Source organism: Meles meles, chromosome 4 (assembly GCF_922984935.1).
Source record: "Meles meles chromosome 4, mMelMel3.1 paternal haplotype, whole genome shotgun sequence".
Classification (NCBI taxonomy): domain Eukaryota; kingdom Metazoa; phylum Chordata; class Mammalia; order Carnivora; family Mustelidae; genus Meles; species Meles meles.
The window spans coordinates 115,312,617-115,319,810 of record NC_060069.1 but is presented as its reverse complement, the minus strand read 5'-3'; the positions used below and the strand labels follow the sequence as shown (position 1 = coordinate 115,319,810).

The 7,194-nt window shown below is 37.4% G+C and overlaps 1 pseudogene; it reads left to right on the top strand.

Annotated features, from left to right (window-relative positions):
- Positions 1–211: 211 nt before the first annotated feature.
- LOC123940928 lies at positions 212–483 on the top strand (annotated as a pseudogene).
- The last annotated feature ends 6,711 nt before the right edge of the window (positions 484–7,194 follow it).

The following is a 7,194-nucleotide window of genomic DNA, read 5'->3' as shown; positions in this document are numbered from 1 at the left end:
ACATACTTACAGTAAAGTTTAATTTATAAATTAGGAGTAAGAGATTAATAACAATAACTAATGATAAAAGAATAACTATAGTATAATATAATAAAATGCATGTGGAGTAGTATGAATAAGCAGAGGTAAGAATGACCCATGGACTGACTGATAAAGCCCACAAGCTGCTGCATGCCTGTATCCAGTACTTATGTCCACTGCTGTCACCGCCATGCCCAAGAGAAAGGCTGAAGGAGGATGCTAAAGGAGATAGAGCCAAGGGGAAAGATGAGCCACAGAGAAGATCTGGAAAGTTATCTCCTAAGCCTGCTCCTCCAAAGTCAGAGCCCAAACCTAAAAAGGCCCCTTCAAAGAAGAGAGGGAAGGTATCCAAAGGGAAAAGAGGGAAAGCTGATGCTAGCAAGGCTGGGAATAACCCCACCAAACAGAGATGCCAAAACAGACCAGACACAGAAGGCTGATGGTACTGGAGATGCTAAGTGAAGCGTGTGCAGTTTTGATAACTGTGTACTTCTGATGTCTCTACAGTTTGAAATACTATTTTTTACATCAAGTTTTATAAAAATGCAGAATATTTTTTTTCTTTTTTTTTTTTTAAGCTATGTTGTTAGCCCCAGAACATTTCATTGCTATCTTGGGGAGAGGACATATGTCACTAATGGAATAGCTCCAAAGCCAGATTGATACAGGAGGGAAACACCTTTCCTTTCTGGTTTTGAGAAACTTCCTCTTGGCTCCCATGAGGAGGGATTCCTTGGTGTTGGTTCACATTAGCCACCTTGGCACAAATGCCTTGTGGTGTGGAAAAACTAAATTCATTCTTGTGTCCTCTTTGCTCTCTGCCTTCAGCATAGATTTGATTCTCTTAAACCCAGAGACCTGTTGGAACCTGATGCCAAGTAAGGTTCCCAGTATGTCAGGTAATCTGGAATTTACAGTGTCAACCAGGAGAGGTCACCTCTCAAAAGACTTCTTTTCTTAGCTTGTGGATCTTCAGATTGATAAATCTGCCATTTTCATGTCATTTCCTGAAAGTCAGGGCTGGCTCATGAAATGTGTTGAACAACATGCTAAATGTGAACTGTCCGCCCTCACTCTAAACTTTCGCTGCTCAGAGCATCACATGAAGACTTCATGGGGTTTTATGGTGGCTTTCTGATTTTGGTAGTCCACTGAAGAAGGGTGTTTGAAAGTTGTTGTATACTCTTTTTTAATTAGTTTTAGAGGTAGAATTTAGTGATTAATCAGTTGTGTACAATACCCAGTGCTCATCACATCACATGCCTTCCTTAGTGCCCATCCCCCAATTATCCCTTCCTCCTCCCCTCCAGCAACATTGTTTGTTTCATAGAGTTCAGCATCTCTTATGGTTTGCCTCCCTCTCAGTTTTCATCTTATTTTATTTTTCCTTCCCTTCCCCTATGTTCATCTGCTTTGTTTCTTAATTCCCACATATGAGGGAAATTTGTTATATACTCTTAACAATTGACTGTCCATGTCCTGACTGAAATACCATGATTGTTTATAAATAATATCTTTCATAAAGATGGATACAGCTTGAAAAAAAAGTTGCATGAACATGTCTCCTTTTCTCAAAATACTGTATTGTATTCACACATCCAGTGATGATGTGAGATGAGAAAATGCCCACATGATGAGATGAAGTGAGGTAAAAGATGTAGACACTGTGATGTAGCATTCTGCTACTAAGGACCTCATGAAATGAAGTCAGAAGGATCACCTTCTTCCAGACAGAAGCTGACTGCAGGTAACTGATATGGGGGGGGGGGTGAGGAGGGGGGCACAGCAGGAAACTACTCTAATTTAGTCCCAATCTGTTTTAAGTGAGCTATTCTTATCTTCCTTTAATGTAGCACCTTGAGCTTAGGAATCAGCATGTATCCTCTGTCCCCATGATCCATCCCACTCAGGAAAATATGGAGTGATTTGCACATAAATCAATAAATAGGAAATGAAAATTGGATGGCCTAGGAAAAGTAAATCAATTATTTTTGCTTTCACATATATTTTAACTTTCTGGACTACAGATGATCAAATTAGTAAAAGAGAAATATTTCAAAAATTCACAAAGTTCTTTTCTATTATATATATATATATATATATATACATACACACACACACACACACACACACATTTGTAAACTGAACAATATTTCTCTTTAAATTTCTATGACCAAACTACCTATGTGACCACAGAATTGTTAACTGGTTGTTTTTGTCATGTAGGTCATTTTTTTTTTATCTCTTTCTCTTTCCTGGCTCACCTTCTTTCCTTCAGTCTTTCTGGGAAATTTCCCTTTGAGATTAGGTCAAAAGGCTGTGGATTTTCTACTTTCTGTGAGACAGCCCAGTGGAGAAAAACACTAACTGACCAGGATGGGCAGAGATAAGTTTCCCCTGAAGAATAGTTGAGCTTCAAGAGGCATTTCCCAGGGTTATATGGCATGACATTTTGAGGTAGTTAAGTCAGAATTGTAGCAGTTGGAAGGAATCAAGATTCTAGCAGGAAGGTTAAAGCACTTAAGAGCTGAGGCAGCACTGATCAGAATTTAAGGGGCCATCTGGGAAGCAATTTTGACTCCACAAGCAGCAGTGGCCAGTCTACCCCTTTTGTTTCATGCCCAGAATTTTTGGAGCCGAGTTGATAAGAGGAGAAGCCGTGCAGGAAGAGAGAAAGTGCTTGCCATGCCAGTGGCTTTTCTCTTCCTTTTTTTAATGCTCCTTAACTCGGCAACAAACCATAGTCCTTATTAAGCACAAAAACAACAGGGGCCATTTTCACCTGACAAGAATTGCATTCTGTAACTGGAAGCTATCATACACTTTTGCTAGCACATTTGGTATTACTAATGACCTGGAATACTGAAAGATTTTTTTCCAATCCCTCAGACAAAAACAGAAGTGGCCACATCAGTTAGGCAGCACTAAAGAGAATTTTGAGCATCTGGATATTTAAGTAATTAAGATGGCCAGAATACTTCAGTCTATTATTAAGTGCAGACCAAAAAACGAAGTAGCTTCCACAGTTCACAGATATATCCCCTGCCTTATCTTACTTGAGTATTCTGCAGGCTGAGCACTGGACTCAGAGTCCCAAGAACTGCAAATGAGCCTTGGTACCACTTACTATTTTGCAATGTGGGCAAATTACTTAGTCTCTTCAAGCCTGATTTTTCCCACCTACAAAACAAAGCAATATTTGTATCTTTGTAAATATACAAAATATTTTCATCTGCCTTAGGCTCAAAAGAGGTCATAGATTTGAAAGCATTTTACAAATTCTAAATCACGATACAAGAGATGGTGTTAAAGGAATTAGCTAATAGTGGGGGTCCGTGGCTGATCTTTGCTTGAGTTCCGTTAACCATCTAACATTTGGGTGGTCCTGACCTGACCACTATGCAGTCCTCAGGCAAACCTTTCATTGTCTGAATCCAGTACTGGGTGGAGCATGAATGAATTGAAATAAAATCAAATCTGCGTTCCGCTTGTTCCTGACAGACCTCCTGGTAATTAGCATTCCAGAATTGTTTTCAAAGATGAGAATTGCAAGAGAAATAAAAATCGCATGGTTTTAGGTCCCTAAACTATAGGGAATTGTCTGTTCCGTGTATTGTTATTTTGGACCGTCCAAATTAAATGATATCAGTTTATGTATGCCTTAAGAATCTACATAAATATTCATGGTCTTTGCTCAAGTTCTAAAAAACTGTAGTGAAAAGTTTTCCTTTGCTCCTTGGATCTCAGTAAAGATGTTTTAGCCTTCCTACTAAATCATTTCAAATTATGTTCCGTGCCCACACTGTGCATTATATATCCTGCCAGTCAATAGCTAGACTGCAAGGGCACTCATCCAGATTCTCATTTTTACATAAATGGCTTTAAAACACGTTCTCTATATTACGTCCTAATCTCATGCTGGCCCAGCAAAATATACATGATTCAATATAATGCAAATAATATTATGATGAGAAAAAGTTACCAAGGAGTCAAAATGGTGTTATAAAGACTTACTATAAAATCCATATGCTCACTCTGAAAATGTTCCAAATAAGCCCTAGAAACTGACAGTTTAATGTGGTACTGAAAAGGTCAGATCAAGAAGCAGGAAGGCTCATGAAACCGAAGCACATGCAAAAGAAATAACGAAACGAGTATCATGACTCCCATAAAGAATTCCATATAACATGAGGTCCATATTTCTAGTACCAAACTTAATTTACTTCTGTTCATATCAGAGACAAAATGCCTTTTATAAGAAACATTGGAAAAGCAGAGAAACGTAGCTATCATGTTTTGCGCTAATCTAAATCAATGGAAAATATAGCCACAAAATACCTTTTCCTTAGAATAAATGTGAACACCTACATTTTAAATCTCCCCACATACCAAGATTTTACACGTCCATCTGCCATTTAATTCAGTTGTCTGATAAGAATTCTCCATGTGCTTCACACTTGACTATGTTTTCTATACAGTCTGCAGCTGACTTTCTAGAATAATGTTTCAGGTATGATTATTGGTTTATATATTCTTCTCGTGTTTTTTCAGGATGTACATCTTAAATAATTTTTCTTACATAAGTGTAGCTTCAAATATGCATCTCTTAAAAGGGACCTTGAAAGATTTGCCAACACCTTCTATTTCAAACTTCTGGCCTATCACACCATTCCTGTATTGTATCACATTCCTATAGTCCAGATGGAGAAACTGAGGCAGAAAGGGGAGACTCTGATCCAAAATATTCAGGGATTGAGTCCAGCAAAAGAACTCATGTTTTCAAATTCCTTTTATCATAATAGTTTTCTTAAGTTGCCTTAGAAGATCTTCCTCCAGGCATGATCAGAACTCTGACAAACAACTAACTACTTTGAAAAACAACAAATTGTCTGCTGGAATGCCTTCAAACTGGCATATGTGAAATCAAAAGCCAATAGGACCAAATAACCTTGGCTCAGGCTGCATGACAATTCCAACAGTAAAACTCTGAAATGCAAACATGCAACCGTTCAGAAAAAAATAAAATAAGAGCTTCGACATTTCTCTCAATCCAACATAAATCAAAACAAACAATAAGGGTCATGAGAGGCTTCCAAACCAGCCTGGACAAAGCAAATCACTAAGCTCCAATGTAAAATAATTGTGGACAATCTCTCTTCTCTGAATCAAGCAGCAAACCCAGGGTAAAATATCCCTTCCTCTTCTACTTTTCCCACCAATACAGTCACCTAATCAGTGTGAACTGGGGGTGTACCCACTCCAAGCGGAAGTGGAATCCAACCCCCACCCTGCATTTAAATTAGAATAGGGGCCAACAAAATATTTGATCACATATTTTTTGCATTGAGGGAAAACAAAAGAAAATCAAAAAGGAACACAGAAATCATAGGCAGAAAGCAGGCTAAACCAGCATTCTCCTAACTCTAGAACGAGAACTTGGAACAATGACAGGGAAAGATTGAATTCGGAGGATACTCTGGTTTGTGGCTACTGCTAAGTACCTTTATATTTTGATTCAAAAAGCTATTTATTAATTCTCACAGCAACACTAGTAGCAATGTGCACTTAGGAATTTGGCCTTCCTTTTAAAATCCAAAATTGATAGACTATTTCTGTCTCAGAAACATAAAGTGAGAATTAGTAAAAGACAAACAACAGTGTCACAGCAATCAGTTATAAGTCAGCAAAAATAGTAACAAAGGAAACAAAAATCCTCACTTGCTAGCTGAGAGATACCACTCCCTCCCTTCAACAATGTTTGTTATAGCATAGGTATAATTTTATGTTTATGTTGCAATTGCTTCATGACAAGCTCTTCCTCAGTTTAGGAGTCATTTTGGAAATGTTTTGAATGGCGAAGTGTGTTTTGAATCATTCAGGAATTCATAGCAAATTAAAGTATGCAAAACTAAATTTCATACATCTTCTAGACCTACTTCTAAACTGAGAGCCATTCAAAGAAATTAAGTGTTCATGTATATTCCATCTGTTACAAATTCATGACTTTTTGAAAGGAAACTGTTTATAATGGGCATAGAATCATAAGCTTGTGAGCTAAAAGGCTTTGGAGACCACCTACTACAGTGTACTCAACAGAAAAGAAGATGGGGTTAATAGGCCAAACCCTAACCTTCAACATGATAGTTTCAAATAGAAAATAAATCTATTAAGACATTGCCAATTACTTTGTAAATCATATTGCAGGCTATTACATTAAGGTCTTTTTCCAATCCTTTCTCACTAACTCCAAAAGAGAAGTCAGATTTGATATTTTATAATTTACTTCCTAAATATAAGAAGCCATATGTACACACAGCAAGCCTTTTTTAATTCTGATTTTCATATATTATTTGTATTTTCTTATTCCTGATGATAGCATTTTCAAAATTGTGAGTAGGAAATATGTGTTTGTCTTTAAGAAATATCGTGTGCACAGAAGAAACTTGAGAAGGTGCCTCTCTGTAGCCTCTGCAGAGAGCAAGAATTAATATACATGGTTGCATGTAATGAATTTTCACTGTCAAAATCATTGTGACATTTCAAGGGGAAAAAGTTCCACAATTTCTGAATAGCTATAATGAATGTATAATTTATGATATTACAGCAATTGTTTATACTTTCTTCCTGCAAAGAGAATGAACTAAATTGGCGGGTGACAGCCAGCGTATCAGAATGTGCCATTTCCTGGATCTCCTTTCACTCTAATTGATAATTAGTCTTTTATGCCAAATAAATCCAGATATTAAGAATCCTTATTTCAGTAGTTAAAGGGCAGATACAAAACAGCCTGATTCCTGCCAATCCTTCAAAACGTATCTGTTAAGGAACTGCCGAATCCTAAACTTGAGACCATCTTGTTCAATATCCTCGTTCCCAAGATGAGAAACCTCCATTGAGAGAGGCGAAGAGACTTGCTGAATGTCCCAGACAATAAAATATGGTTCATAACTAGAACTCCAAAGGCCAGTGTTCCTGAGTGGTTCTTCTGAATGATAGTGCAATGAGACAACATAAGAGAAGTGGCTAGGGGGCTTCTTCCTCAAATCAGAATGTGACCTCCATGTATACTCACCTCTTTTCATCTGTGATTTCTGGCTGGTACTCAACTATCCCATTGAGTTGATATTCACATGTTTATAAAATAAACCTAAATTCAACTCCTCTAGACTATTA